Below are 16802 nucleotides of genomic sequence, written 5' to 3'. Positions count from 1 at the left end.
AAAAAGAATATGAACTCTTTCCGATTGTTTAATTAAGGATACTTTCAGTTTTTGTTAATTAAACAGATTTTCAGCTTATATTTTTGAATGTTATAACATCCATCGCAAACTTAATAGAAAAAACTGTTGATAACTAATTTTGTGAATATGATCTAATTTGATCTAAAAAAAAAAAAGAACACAACAACAACAAACAAAAACAACAACCGACAAACAACAACGGTCAGCACAAAATATATGGTATTTTGGTAAAATTGGATACAAACAACTTTATATCGAACGTTTATTAAATTAACCAACACTCTGACTATTATCTGAGCAAAACGCTAAGATTCAATCGACGTTAATATACATTAGATATTGAAACAAGCGAACTACGCACAAGAAAAATCGATAATTAGTCGTGAATAATTTGTAATATGTGTACTTTAATGAAATGGCTCTTTGTTAGCGATTTAGATTGAAACATTGGACACTAATATGAATACTTTTCAAGTGCGCATTCACTGGGTGAAATAGTGTCCCACATTATGTTGTGTGATAGATGGTAGGGAGATTGTTTTTCCTTCCATTTGTTGTGCCATAAGTGTAATAGCAATTACGTCAGGGGCAATATTGTAATGCAATATGTTTGCAGTTCGCTATTTATTGGTTAAGTAGCAAGGAAGCTTTACATTGTATTTCGGGGTGTCTTTCATTCGGCACTCCACCTACGGCGTCAATATTTACGTTCATTTTTACTTTTCTGACCCGTCCATTTCTTGGCATTGTATGTAAGTGGGGGTTTTTGTATCCATATTCATTGAATTATTTGACCAAAACAAAGACGTGTTCTGGAAGGCTTCTTGAAGAGCAAATATCCTTATATTAATATTTTAACGATTAACGTAGAAATAGATAATTCAACATTTTCAAAACAAAATCGGGAAAATATTTCTCGTTCGTTCGCGAAAAAAGTTGTTGATGATGTTTGTCCTGCAAGATTTCCAAAATGAAACGTAACATAAAATACTGTTCTATCAATAGAAGTAATAGGTGTATATATACGCAGAAACATCTCACATTAAATATGAAACTCCTTTAACTATTAACCAGATTCCTCGTGATACTATCATTAGTTCAATTACCCATAAATTTTAAGTAATGAGGCAACAATAACGTAAAGCGAGGAAATCGCAAATGATTCATTAATTCCATATTAGATGAAAATAACGATACATGGTTAACCAGTTCAATTTTTGTACTAATTATGTACATTATTCGTGTAATGCGAAGAGCTTATTGACTTTATTATCACCTTTGATGGTCTTGAAACTGAGCTAAATACCACCGACTATTCTAATCACTGGATTGTTTGGCCACACCTAGGAAACGGGGTTTAATGCATGTGCGTTGAGTGTCGTCCCAGATAAACCCGTTCCTTCCGCACTGGCTGATCAGGGATGAACTTTCTACTTTTATTGATTTTTTCTTTAAAGGAATTCTCTTTTAAAGGCAAATGTTGTGCCTGATTAGCCTGTTGCGGACTGCTTAGGCTAATCTGAGACGACACTCGACGCACATGCATTACATCGACCTTTTCACAGATTTTGGCACGTATTTAAGTTTGTCATTAAATGCTTTATATTGATAATGTAAACATTAAATCTAAAAGCTCCAGTAAAAAAAACATGTATAAAATTAAAAAATAAAAATAAATAACCATTACAGGGCTCGAACCACTGACCCCTGGGGTAAAAGTCTAACGCTTAGACCACTCGGCAATCCGTGCTCATAAAATGAGAGGTGTATTTTATACTTTATATAAGCAACCCTCGTAGAAACCACAAAATATAACACAACAACAGAACTCTTCAAATTATGCAATCGTTTCGCGTTGCAACGCTTTATAATTTCAGGTTTCTAAATCGTCAAAAGATGCATAGCATGGATATTTTGATGCATGGTAAATGTTCAGTATTACTGTTTCCTCACAAATAACATAACTACAACGAAGATTTGCGAATCTGAAACATTGTTTGTTTAATTTTGTAAATTTACCAAAACGTGATAAGGCCCCTTTAAGCCCATTTATTTCCAGAGCGCGAGTTGATATCTAAAGTTTCTCATGCGCCTCTCCGGTACTGTTTTTTCATGGTTGGGATTGCTGTCTCAATAATCCTTCAGATCTAGAAGGAATTTTAGTGTGTGACTGTTCTTCTCAATAATCCTTCAGATCTAGAAGGAATTTTAGTGTGTGACTGTTCTTACTGTCTCAATAATCCTTCAGATCTAGAAGGAATTTTAGTGTGTGACTGTTCTTATTCATTTCGATTGTGTGCATTTTGTTCATAATTTTACGGTTTTATTTACTGTTTGTAGTAAAACAAGTAAATTGATAATAGTAAAACACTTGAATCCACTTAAATTTACAGCAGTCATGTTGTTTGTTATTTGATTGAATTTGATCTCGAAGCTCGTTTTTTATCAGACACATTTTCTGCCCGGAGTTTCGTGAATATCCGGCCATATTCGAGAAATATCGCGACTAGCTCTTATCACTTAATTGAAACCAAATGTCAATGACTCGTGCAATCAAGGATACCTAATGATAAGTGTCCTTAAAAGCGTAGATTAAATCGCGATTAAAGTATTTTTAAAACTGATTATGTTATTAGTTCAGACGACCTGACGTGCATTTTTTCCGCTCGTTGATATAAAACGCATATTTTATAACGCAAATAAATACGCCTATCCCGTTGTTGCCCGGATAGAGTACCATGGCGTGAGGTTACTAGTTTAAATCGGCGTTCATTGAGCATATTTAGCTCTGAAAATCGTGAGTCATTATGAAGTTTCATCTTATGCTATTAATAACAAGAATTTACTTTATGTTTTAACTTTCTTTATCTTCGGAACATGTGTGTATTCTACATAATTATTAATGCATTATAACACATGTAAGACGTACGTTTGTTTGATATATAAATTACCGCTGCGTCGTATGTAACCGAATGAAACTTTAAGTACATGTTCATAGAATTATGTAGCATCACATCGTTCATGTATAACTTCTTAATAATTTGACCATTAGTTTCGTTTGCCTGTTTAGATATAATTCACTTGTAAATTCCAATACGGAATAAAAAATAACCCCTAAGTAATACATTTATTTTGTTACACGCATATTATATGAAATGGACTTACTTGTAAACCACACTTAACGAGTGTTCTAAAATTGTATCATTGGTGTTTAAGAATCTATGAATGGGAAAAGGGGGCTTAATACATGTGAGTAAAGTGTCGTCCCAGATTAGCCTGTGCCGACCTCATAGTGTAGTCGTTTCCGCGGTAATAAGTTCTGCACTTTCTTTTTGTCTTGTAAGAACAAGAACACATACTTGTTATCATAAGCGGACCATGGCAGGAGTCTTGTTTAAATATGGGCCGTGCTCTGTGAAAAGGGGGTTTCATGCATGAGCGTAAAGTGTCGTCCCAGATTAGCCTGTGCAGCCCGCATGGGCTAATCAGGTGTCACGTAATGATATATAGGATCTGGCACGAGTTGTCATATCATACCATATTTTATTAAACGAGTTCAAGAACTTTGTTAGTAAACGAGCCTTTGGCGAGCTTACTAACGAATTTCCTGGACGAGTTTAATAAAATATAGTATGATATAACAACAAGTGTCAGATCTATTTTATCACATGCTTTTAAATGAGCAAATTAAATAAATATTTACGCAAACATAATGATGAATCCAGAATGTTATTTACATTTCGTGACGTCATTTGACGTTGCAACGTAATTTCAGCAAAATACCAAAATGCGATTGGTCAATAAACGAAAACTAAGCCAATGAACACGCTTAAAATGTTGTATTACACATGTGTAATATATACGGAATATTACGCTAGTCAATTGTTCCAAGAGTTTGTATTCAGTCGAGTGGCTTGTGTGATGACGTATCACACGAGAGGCGGAGCCTCGAGTGTGATGCGAAATAACACAAGCCACGAGACTGAATACAAACTCTTGGAACAATTGACTAGCGTAATATTCCTTTTATTATACACACAACTAACGAACACAGTTAACAATTGTATTTTTGCTTTAAGCAAAACTGACAAAACAATGACTTCAACAGGTACGCCATAGTTTATTTAAGACGCGTATGAATACAGTTTATGTAAATTACCGTGTAAACATTTGAACCGGGAAAACACAGGATTCCGACACGCTTACCTTAATGACATCAAATCCAATATTTATAACAACTAAGTTGATAACTTTGATTCGATGTTTATAACAAAAGCGTTGAAACGATATGCACTTCCACTTCTATTCTTCCATGTCTCTATCGAAACTTATTTTAAACCACACTATCTTATTATTGTATTCCAATCGAAATTTATATTGATGCATGATAAACACACACTCTGAAAAACGTTCTGCATTCGTTCGTTTAAAATAAATAGTTTACTGTTAAAAAACACCACGTCCGACTGTCCTTAAATTCCAGAGAGTTTAAATAAAACTATTGTATTTCGTCACAGAAATGTCGTCACACGATGTACTACGTAATATATTGCGTAATATGGGGGGTTTCCTATTTTCGGTGCGCGTTATGTGACGTCATTAAATAGATCGAAGAAAGTAGTCCGGCTAGTATGGTAATACGGAATTGGAAACAGCAAGAAGCGTAATACGGGATTTTTTATTTCAACGATTGATACAACCTGTATTTTGTTAAAAGCATTATACAGGTATATAATAAAAAAATATGTAATGGTTGTATTACATGGGAAAGAGGGAATAGCATGTGATAAAAGAAGTTACGTTAAGTAGGACAGTATCAAATAACCAAATGTAAAAGTAAGCAGAACAGTATCCATTGGAAATGTATACATCAGAACAAGACCTTAATCAACAAACCGTCAAGGTTGCATAAATAAGCATCTCATTTATTGATAACATGTTTAAACCATCTGTTAAAGCCAATGAAACATTCAGTCATTAACAGCAAGTGACGACACTTTACTTTTAATAATATATATAAATGACTGGGAAATCGATATAGGTTGTGTAGATAAGTGTTGACTTCCAACTTGAAGATAAGATTTTTTATGTAATAAGATATTATACATATGGTGTTGATCCCAAAGTATTATATTTAGTAGAAACGTAGGTTTTTGCCTTTTGGAATATAACAGAGAACAATGTTGTATGTACAAAAATGAGTCAAGCCCGAGTTAAAGTAGCATTTACATCAGATTCATTTTAATTGTGAATCCCATATATTAATAATTTGTTTTCAATATTTTACTTTCTCAAAAGTTACTGAATGTATCTTATTAATTAGAATATTTTGAGGACTTTTCAATTAGCAGAATAAAATATCAATAAATACCTCATCGGAATTGTGTATAAATTGTCATCCCATCGGACACAGGGACGATACTTTCCGCATAAACTAGATTTTTACTTAGAAGAGACTTTCTTGAAACAAAAAATATCATAACATCGGAAAGTGTCGTCCCTGATTAGCCTGTGTGGACTGCAAAGGTTAATCAGGGACAACACATTACGCATTAAACCCCATTTTCACAGAGCACGGCCCATATACATTACATTTTCATTCAATTAATCATTGTAATGACAAGAACTATTCGAATTTGACAACATGTTTCATGAAAGTGAAATCTGGGATTGGGATTTCATACGTTTGACGACGAGAAATCGAAATAAGTAAAGGCTTATTTCTCACTAGGTAGTTGAAACTGTCACTAAACAATAGAAAACCCATTCGACTCTGATTGATTTCAAGAATTAAAGAGGGAAAGTGATTCACGCAATAAAGAAGTCCTGCGTTGAGGTTAATCAGACTTTGTCCCTTTTTAAAAAAATGGATTTGTTTCAAGAACGACATAGGTGAAGTTAAGTGAATTTATAAGATTGTGTTCCATTGTTTTCTAGGGGCATTGTTTCGCGTAAAAACAACGACAACTTCTGTGTTTAAGTGAATTAATCAGATTGTGTCCATTTGTTTTGTTTTTCGTGGGATTTGTTTTTCTCTGAAAGAACGACAACTCTTGGGTCTGATTGTGTCCATTTGTTTTGCTGGGCATATGTTTACGATGAAAGAGTCTTCTCAACTCATGAGTCTTTATAAATAAATAAGACTGTGTCACTTTGTTTATATGGGCGGAGGTTGTTTTGCGGTGATAGAACGACAACTCATGGTAAGAAACAAAATCAGATTGCGTCCCTTTGTTTCCAGGGGATGTGTTTTACGCTGAAAGAACGACAACTCCTGGGTCTCCAGGGGCTTCTTCCCCCGGCGATCCTGACGCCGGAGCAGGAAGTGTATTTCGTCATGCAGAACTTCTACCGCTGGGACAATGACCTTGACCGATACATCTACATGATGTCACTACAGGTGGGTCGTCAGTCTATTTTTGTTTCGATTGCATCGAAAGCTTATTGAAAACGCCCTCCGTTTCAGGTGTAGAACCAATACGTGTTGTATTCTGGAGATCTCCCAACTGTGGGGATTGAACCCGTCATGTCCCGGTTATGGTTTTCCATAATCTGTACTCAACATCAAGGCTTATTACAAGAAATTTCAAATTGCAGATGATTTAACATGACTAAAGTTACACATGCCCATGTTCATAACCGATGTATTCTAGTAACGGATGATGATCAAACGTGTCATGTTCGATTGTCGTAGCGAAAAGCGCACGCATCTCTCTCGCCTCTTGACCCTTCGCTCATGCACACTTGCAACTTCGTAACATGACCGTAGCAAGAATGGCATCTTAATTATTCACGCTTGAACACGCGTTACTTCATGTATTACCCTTTACAGGACCGTAGCGAGAAGCTTTTCTACCGGACTATCATGCAAAACGTGGAGCTCATGATGCCCATCATTTACACCCCGACAGTGGGGCAGGCCTGCCTCAAATACGGCCTCACCCTCAGGAAACCAAGGTCAGGAGGACCCCAAATCTACGTTACAATTTAATTGCATCAAGCTCTAGAAACAACGGCATTTAATGCACGTGCGTAAAGTGTCATCCCAAATTAGGGGCGACACTCTCCGATTTTATAGTGTGTTCGTATAAAGGAAGTATTTACTTAGCGCAAATGCAGTCGATGCGGAAAGTGTCGTCAATTTACGCACATTCATGAATCCCCGAGAGTCATTGCAAGTACACGATCTAAGGCCGATCTTCAGAAGTCCCTTTCAGACAATCTGTTTAGCTGGCAAATCAAAATATGGCTTTATTGATTTTCATAATGAAACAGATATTAAAATCAACTGGGATTCCAAAGTGTAATTATTTAAAATTCCAAAACAAATAGTTCCGATACATCTTCATGCTTTGCTTAATAAACATTAATGTGTTGTTCTGATTGCTTTAAAATTAAATCAGAAATGTTAGCCTTCGTAGTTAAATAGCCATACAACAGAAATACACAGGACGTAGTTCAGTAGATTGCCAACATGTTGCTAATTAGAGAAGATCTTGCGATACATTGTATAAACCTTTAGCGGCTTATTTGCTTGCTTTTCTCTCTTCATGTATTGATTTACTTTCTATAAGTCCGGTTTCCATTCCAGAACAAATTCTTTAAATCATTATATGGACTTCTTAATTCCGTATTATCTGACGTCAATAACTATATTGTAGCTCGTACATTATAAGGATTTTAATTTTCTAACGCATGATCTTAACAATTGTGCATGCTATATTTCTATCCGCAAATAATATAATACTTTTCATGTCGCACTACAGGTTTGAAGAAGACAGCTTTGTCATATGTACATGTACATATCTCTTGCTAGTTTTTTCAGATCAAATATATTCGTATTGTCCATTCTATATAATGCTAACATAAAAGTAATTATCTATCGCGAGACTCAACACATCAACTTTCATGAAATTATGCAAGTAGAGAGTTTTCAAAAGCGCTCAATTATGAACGATTATGTAAATTTTTTATGTACACATATCTCAAATGTAATTATTGAAATATCGATATTTTGTTCTTTATTTCAGAGGCCTTTACATCACTATACACGACCTAGGTCACGTCTATGACATCATCTGTAACTGGCCATCGGATGACGTCAAGGTACTGCTGAGCCTCGTTCTGGGAAAACAGGGCTTAATGCATGCACATAAAGTGTCATCTAAGATAAGCATGTGCAGTCCGCACGGTAAAACTGTTCACCTAGTTTGAAGATGTTCTTAATATAGAGCGTATTTTTGTATTTATGTTCGATAATGTGTTACTTCAATCACAGGTAATGGATACACTTGTCTTAAATGGGCGTTATTTAAAATCGAATTCATTGATGAAATATTCAAAAACTTTCGATTTGGGTATCAATTAATAAATATCCCAGCTAAGTATGTGATATAGGGGTCAAATCACTGACAGCGCCAATACTTTACTACTTAGGATGACGTTATTTTATAGCTTTGCTCACAGTATAAAATATTACATAAAATGTCAATTACTATAATCTTATAATACTTTAATCTGTATTATGGGATAGTAGTAGTAGAAGTAGTAGTAGTAGTAGTAGTAGTAGTAGTAGTAGTAGTAGTAGTAGTAGTAGTAGTAGTAGTTGTAGTAGTAGCAGTAGTTAGTAGTAGTAGTAGAAGTAGTAGTAGTAGTAGTAGTAGTAGTAGTAGTAGGTAGCTAGTAGTAGTAGGTAGTAGTAGTTGTTGTATTAGAGTAGTAGTAGTAGTATAGGTAGAGGCATTAGAGGTATTAGTATTCTTATAAGAAGTAGTAGTGGATGTGATGGTGGTGGTGGTGGCGGCGGGCGGTGTTGGGGAGGAGGAGGAGGCGGAGTAATGTCGTAGCGGTATTAGTAGTAGTTTGTAGTTATTCAAGTAGTAGACGTAGCAGCAGTAGAGAGTTTATTGTAGGAGCAAGAAAAGCTGCAGCAACAACATCATCAATCGTCGCTATTCGATGTATCGATAGTTGTGTTATGGTCGCCGTGGTGTAATGGATATGGTGTCCACCTAGCGACCGGGAGGTCACGGGTTCGATCCCAGCTGAGGGGCGTTCTAAAGTACTGGTTCTTGGCCCAAGAAACGGACTCGCGAGCGTTACAAATAAGTCGTAAACACTTCTAATGCAATCGAGCTAAAATAAGCAATTTTAACTCAAAGAGACTCAAATATCTGTTGGATATCCATGTGTTCGCAAGGCGATCGTGGTGACGGACGGGGAGCGGATCCTTGGTCTGGGAGACCTAGGGGCCTACGGGATGGGGATCCCCGTGGGGAAGCTGGCGCCTCTATACCGCCCTGGCGGGGATGCCGCCCCACCTATGTCTTCCCATACTTATAGACGTCGGGACAGATAACGAGGTGAGACTTTGAGTGAAACTCCTCGCGCAGTAAATTTTCCAATAGCAGTCACTTTTCCAATAGCAGTAACCTTTCAATTGCGGTAACTTTCCCAATAGCAGTACCTTTCCCAAAAGCAGTAATTTGCGCAATAGCAGTTACTTTCCCAATATCGGTACCTTTCCAAATAGCAGTAACGTTTTTTTCAATAGCGGTATTTTTCCTAAACTTTCCCAATAGCAGTAACTTTCCCAATAGCAGTAACTTTTCCACTGGCAATAACTTTCCCAATAGAGATAACTTTCCCAATAGCAGTCAATTTCTCAATAGAAGTAACTTTCCCAATAGCAGTGACTTATCTAATAGTGGTAACTTTCCCCATAGCAGCAACTTTCCCAATAGCAGTTACCTTCCCAATAGCACTATTTTTCCAGTAGCAGTCACTTTCCAGATATCTGCAACTTTCCCAATAGCAGTAACCTTCCCAATTGCAGTAACTTTCTCAATAGCAGTAACCTTTTCAATGAAGTAACTTTCCCAAAAGTAGTTACTTTTACGGCGATATTTAAATGGTTCGGCAATTTCTTTATACAGGTGCCCAAGAGCAATAATTGATATGATATATTTTGGACCGTATTCTTGGAACTTAGTAATTGTTTTAACTTAAAATTTCAATACCAATAAGTAAACTATTATATATTGACAAAAAGGAACAACAATTTTGAATTCAACTAATGAAGTATGTTCTATGACTATTTCTATCCCCATTTTAACTTGTTAAAACGTGCCGATAGATAGCACACGCAATTTTTTTTCTGCGAATAGACTTTGCTACTACTACTAAATGCTAATTTACGTGGGGCATTTTGATCAAGAACATTGTATCGGCCCGTACACTTTAAACAATCTGATTTTATCTATAATTTAATTTAATTAATGTCTAAATGGAATTTAGCAAAGGTTGGTAGTAAAAGATGTGCACAGTAAAATTATTCATGCATGCTAATCGGAGAGCATGTTCTATGGTTTGAATTCAGATTGTGGAAATTTGGAATCTGTTTAGTTCAAATATAACGCCAAGATTCGTATAACAAGTTACAAACAAAAGAACCAATGCAATCCTATATAAAAATTGATTTTTCATTTCACATATTTTCTTATGTACTGTGATGATTATTAACGCCGCTCTTGTAATGGCGAATTTTAGTTGTGAAATCAATGCATGCCTTAATCAGTACATAGCCGGTAAGCTTCTCTCTGACAAAACGGGGTTAAATGCATGTGCGTTAATTACTTTTCGCGTTAACTGGTTTTCCGCGTAGAAGAGACATTTTTGAACGAAACATTATCATAAAAGCGAAAAATGTCCCTGGTAAGCCTGTGTGGACTGCAAAGGCTATTTAGGACGACACTTTACGCCCATGCATTAAGCCCAGTTTTCCCAGAGCAAGGTTCATTTGCTTGTTCTTCCTCCCCCACCCCCACAGGGCCTTCTGAAGGACCCGCTGTACATCGGATTGAAGCAAAAGCGGGTGCGGGGAGCCAAGTACGACGCCTTGATTGACGAGTTTATGAACGCCGTCGTGAAAAGGTCTGCCTTGTACCTTAATTATGTCATAAGTGTTTCTCTATATATTATAGCATATTTTACGCGACAAGCACCTGTTTACAAAAGGCATGCACATAAAACATAAATATAAAGATTGTACGTGTATGCAATATCAGAAGAAACATAGTTCAATACGATTTTTAAAAGTTCTCCTTAATCACCGGGTTCATATATTATTGAAACTTAAATAGATATAAACGATTAACATCAATATTAATATTCGCATGTTCCATCCCATTGGTAAACAAGGTAATATAACATATGAAACATTCGAACGTTTTGAAGAAGAACAAATGGACAAGTGATAATTCAAATCGAAAGATTAAATAGTTCAGTTCAAAACGTGTCCTTTAGATGAGCAATGTCATGCACAAATGGGCCTTATGCGGCCAGCGTAGCTCCAGACTAGCCTGCGTTATCGAGCCATCTGGTAATGCGCTGCCCTCTCCGTTATAAATTCGTACAAGGTATCGTGGCCTCATTATGCATTCGCGCAGACGGGTCAGGAGCTACCCTGTCCGCATATGTTATAAGACCCATTTTCGCACGCCTCGGATTCAGATGTAAAAAAAACCTCGCAGGTACGGCGGCAACTGCCTCGTGCAATTTGAGGATTTCGGCAACCACAACGCGTTCCGTCTGCTAGAGCATTACCGGAACTCCCACTGCACCTTTAACGACGACATTCAAGGTAGCCAAGCGTGCTTTTGAAAGGCTGTACCCGCATAATTGTATAACCACTCAGTTCTCATAAATCAAGCGTTCGCAATATTAAGATATACTATTATTATATACGTCTGGTAACCTGACCGTTTGTAAATGTGTCTGCTGCTACCGCACATCGATAGAGTTGTAGTTTAGAGTCTGGAGTTGTAGTTTAAAGTTTAGAGTGGTCGTTTACAGTTAAGAGTTGTAGTTTGAAGTTTAGAGTTGTAGTTTACAGTTTAGAATTGTAGTTTAAAGTTTAGAGTTGTAGTTTAAAGTTTAGAGTTGTAGCTTAGAATTTAGAGTTGTAGCTTAGAGTTTAGAAGTGTAGTTTAGAGTTTAGAATTGTAGTTTAGAGTTTAGAATTGTAGTTTAAAGTTTAGTGTTGTAGTAGTTTAAAGTTTAGAGTTGTAGCTTAGAGTTTAGAGTTGTAGTTTAGAGTTAAGAATTGTAAAGTTTAGAGTTGTGGTTTAAAGTTTAGAGTTGTAGCTTAGAGTTAAGAGTTGTAGTTTAGAGTTGTAGTTTAGAGTTTAGAATTGTAGTTTAATGTTTAGAGTTGTAGTTTAATGTTTAGAGTTGTAGCTTAGAGTTTAGAGTTGTAGTTTAGAGTTGTAGTTTAGAGTTTAGAATTGTAGTTTAAAGTTTAGAGTTGTAGTTTAAAGTTTAGAGTTGTAGTTTAATGTTTAGAGTTGTAGTTTAAAGTTTAGAGTTGTAGTTTGTATTCTGAACTCAGGGAATTACCATAAATACACATGGCTTTTTATTGTTACTTAAATAACCATGACCATATTTCTTTTGTCAGTATGCGAATATTCATGTAACACAGTGTAATGACAGGAAAAGTTGTTTGTATAAAGCGGTTAGCTATGTGCTGAAAACGGTCTTTTATTGAAAAAGCTAAGTCATTAAAGTAATATTATATATGTTATTATATTTTTTAAGTAAATGCCGCGCTCTGGATAAGGGGTTTAATGTACGTTCGTAGTAAAGTGTCGTCCCAGATTAACCTGTGCCGTCTGCACAGGCTAATTAGGGACGACAATTTCCGCTTTTATGTATTTTTCGTTTAAAGGAAGTCTCTTCTTGGCCAACCCAGTTTTAGGCGAAAAGTGTCGACCCTGATAAGCCTGTGCAGACTGCACAGACAGAATTTGGACGACACTTTACGCACATGCATTAAGCCCCGTGTTTCCAGAGAGACTATCAATTATTGATACAACGCAATGTTCGGCAAACATTCTGCAGCTTATGTACAGCTTAAGTTGACGGCCTATTTGACGTTACGTTTCCGTTACCAGGCACAGCATCAGTGGCAGTGGCCGGGATCCTCGCCAGTCTGAACATCACCGGAAAATGGCTCCAGGACAACGTGTTTGTGTTCCAGGGAGCAGGGGAGGTACACGGAGATTTGTTTCGGTGTCCGGTTGTTCGTGTTTGGTATAATTAATAAGGCCAGATAATTTCCGCTTTGCGTTTGTGTGTGTTATTAAATGCTTTAAGTCCCTCGGCGTCTTCATGGCATCATTTTTAGTGGAATTAAATCAGATTTTGTGTAGGTGTATATTGTTATATATAACAGGTGGGATACAAATTGTTGAGTGTCTATGTTTCGGCGTATCCTCATTGATGTTTCGTTTAATGAATGAATGAATGAAAAAAAGTTTATTCAAGGGAGATAATACATATATTTTGGTCCTACGGGAACACATCATATGTTTATACTGGATATAGTTATTAAAATGGCTGACATTGAATGCAGTTTTAATCCGATACACACATTGCATATGAGTGATACATCTCCTCTATCATCCCAGGCCTCTATCGGAATAGCGATGCTGTTGATTATGGCCCTTCAAGAAGAAGGGGCCACAACTCAGGAGGCGTACAGCAAGATCTGGATGGTCGACTCTAAAGGTCTTATCGTCAAGGTCAGATAACCGCTTGTCATTTCTTTTTTAACGTTACTTTGAACGCGACCAAGTATAATTATCCGGCGGGGATATAGGATTTATTGAAGGATGTCACTTGATCTCCCCAGTATTGAAGCACGAGTTAGATCAAATGAGTCGAATGTTGTAGTTTTTACATCATTGTATATATCGAGCATTCGCCAATCAGGAAACGGAACTTTCCGAATAAGGACTTTGATTAAAACTTAATTTGGCAACGACACGCACATGTACGCTGTATTAAGATATTTAGAGATGGAAAGCATAAAAGCTTTAACGGCTCGAAAACCGCCCCGCCCACTCTACATCCGCATAATTATGGTTATCAATAACTTCGAGATATAGATAACAAGAACTCTTAACCAATTTAGTTACAAATCAACTGGTTCAGTGAATTCAGCACGATTTGTGGTGTTTTAATTTCAATGCAAAGTATTATCTGTGGAAATAGCTGTGATTTCTTATAAATCCCTACAGGACAGGCCGTCGGGCGGGTTGACAGACGAGAAGCTACCATTCGCTCAGTCGCACAGTCCCGTGGATAATCTGGAAGACGTCGTAAAACTGATCAAACCGACTGCCATCATTGGTAAGTGAGTCTGCGAGGTGGTGAGAATACAGCAGTCTGCACACCGGCTATATTCCAGTCATCTATGTAGTTGACTCGGAATTAGTCCGCCAAGACAGTAAATGACCCGAAAAGTAGTACCCCACTTTTTTAGTTTTCACAGGAAGCAGTCCCTAACATATATAGTTGGATCGAAAGTAGTCCCCATCGGCTGGGCAGTTGGCCCACACATGTGTCTCCCCACCTATAGCGTTTGTCCTTTAAGAAGTCACCACTTCTGTAGTTTGCCGGAAATGTAGTCTCAAACCTCTATAGTTGGCCAGAATAGTCCGTCACCTCTTTACCTGGTATTTAAAGTAGTCTACTACCTCTAATGTTTGCCGGGAAAAGTAGTGTTTCTGGCTCGGGAAGTATTTCCCAACCTCTGTAAATGGCCTGGAAAGTATTTCCCCACTTTTGTAGTCGGTCCGAAAGTATTCCCACATCTCTGTAGTTTGAACAGAAAGTAGTCCCAATTACCTCTGCAGTTGGCCAAGAAAGTTGTCTCACCACTTCAATTGTTGGCCAAGAAAGTAGACAATGGTAAGTAGTTGCCATCCTCTGTAGTTTGCGCGGAAAGTAGCCACCAACTATTGCTTCTGACACGACAGGTAGTTCCAACCTCTTTAAATATGCCGTAAGTTTTCCTCAACTTCTTTAGTTGGCCCGAAAGGTAGCCCCCCCCCCCCCCTCCCCGTCTCTGTTGTTGGCCCAGCAGAAACTAATCCCTCGCGTTGGTAGTTGGCCCTGAAAGCAGTTCCCGCCGCCTTGGACGATGTCTAAGAAAGTTGTCTCCGCAACTCTGTAGTTTGCTCTAAAAAGTCGCCGACCCCCCCCCCCCACCCACCACTTCTGCTGTTGGCCCAGCATGATCTCCTAACCCACGCCTAACAGTGATCATAATATTCAAATAATCTATCTGTCAATGTTCCATATTTGATTACGCCATTTGCACTCGAGTTCAGCATTCAAAATGATGTTTTACCCAATTTAAAAATCATTCTTTGTTGTATCTAACCCCACGATCGTTTAGCCACGAATCTTGTTATTGAAAGCTGTAAACAACAACACAGCTTGGAGACTTCGAATTACTTTGTTGATTGCTTTTAGTGCACACAATAATTTGAAGACGTAATATAATAAAAAGACCCTAAAGTCAATTTTAAAATTAAAACATTCAGTTTGCATGTAGGAAATTTGGAAATGTGTGTGTTTGTTCGGTATTCGAAGCTATCAAAAGTTAGCAAGACCTTTAAACATTAGTTGATATATCACAATGTTATGTAGCCGCACTTGAGTGACGATGAATCATGACTGAGGGATTAACGGCAAATGAATACTTTTACAGGCACAAGGCATATAATTTTAGAAATGATTATATACATAAAATGTTTTATCGTATTCTGAACGGAGACATCAATTACTAAACCCTGTGTAGACTCATCTCGTCAAACCACGTATCACAATACCAAATATTTGAAATGAAATGATGTACTTGAATCATCATCCATATGCACATTTTCTATTAATAGGTGCCGCAGCGCAACCAGGCGCTTTTACCGAAGCTATTCTCCGAAGTATGGCGGAGTTTAACGAACGTCCGATTATTTTCGCTCTCAGCAACCCGACGAGCAAGGCCGAGTGCACCGCCGAACAGGCATATAAGGCGACAGACGTAAGTCGAACTCTTGAAAACAACCACGTGATTTTGATGTTTGAAATTTAGCACCTACGTCAAACAGGCAAAATTATTTTATACCAAAAGATTTGTATCCAGTTAGATAGTGAACATAGGGATGAAGTATGTGTTAAGTAGGCATTGGTCTTTTGAAAACTATGAAGTTATACAATTTATTAGCAATTTAAAAATTAATGGTTGATATTACTTTTTACCTATCGAAATCAAATACCAATTACACATCACAGCACCATCGGGATGTGCTGCGTAAAAATATTTTACAGCTATTACTTTAATTGATACGTATCATTAAAACAACAATTATTTGTCTCAATACGAGGAAAATCTTTTCACCGTTTTCTTCCTCAATGCCTTTAACGAAAAATTCACTTAAAATGGACACCTGATTTACCCAATGAAATCCATTTATTTTTGTTCTGTCCAAAATTAACCAGGGCCGGTGCGTATTTGCAAGCGGAAGTCCCTTCAATGCGGTAACCCTTGGCAACCAAACATTCCATCCTGGCCAGGGCAACAACGCGTACGTGTTTCCGGCAGTCGGGCTCGCCACCGTGGCGTGTGACATCAGAACTATACCAGAGTCTGTGTTCTTAGAGTCGGCAAAGGTTTGGCACATTTCCGGTCATTGTTGTCGTTGTTCTTACCAAAGGAAGCGTTGAAGATTTTGGGCCCCATAAAACATGCTAAGCCCCCAACGTGCTTTGAATTTACTATCCAAGGGTGATCCTAAACGTTTTAGTAATTGCGGAATATGTGTATGTTTTTCGTGTCGTAAATCGATGTCTTCATACCTCCCCGTCATTAATAACAACGCACTCGTTATCTATTAGTAAAAAAATTCGTCGCACTCGAATTTGGGTCATCTTTATGC

At 37.3% G+C, this 16802-nt stretch overlaps 1 pseudogene; it reads left to right on the top strand.

Annotated features, from left to right (window-relative positions):
* The window catches only part of LOC127852182 (NADP-dependent malic enzyme-like), a 30277-nt pseudogene that overhangs the window by 12298 nt on the left and 1177 nt on the right, over positions 1 to 16802 (top strand).

Source organism: Dreissena polymorpha, chromosome 12 (assembly GCF_020536995.1).
Source record: "Dreissena polymorpha isolate Duluth1 chromosome 12, UMN_Dpol_1.0, whole genome shotgun sequence".
NCBI lineage: Eukaryota > Metazoa > Mollusca > Bivalvia > Myida > Dreissenidae > Dreissena > Dreissena polymorpha.
The sequence above is the reverse complement of the archived record's forward strand: the minus strand, read 5'-3'. Positions and strand labels throughout refer to the sequence as shown.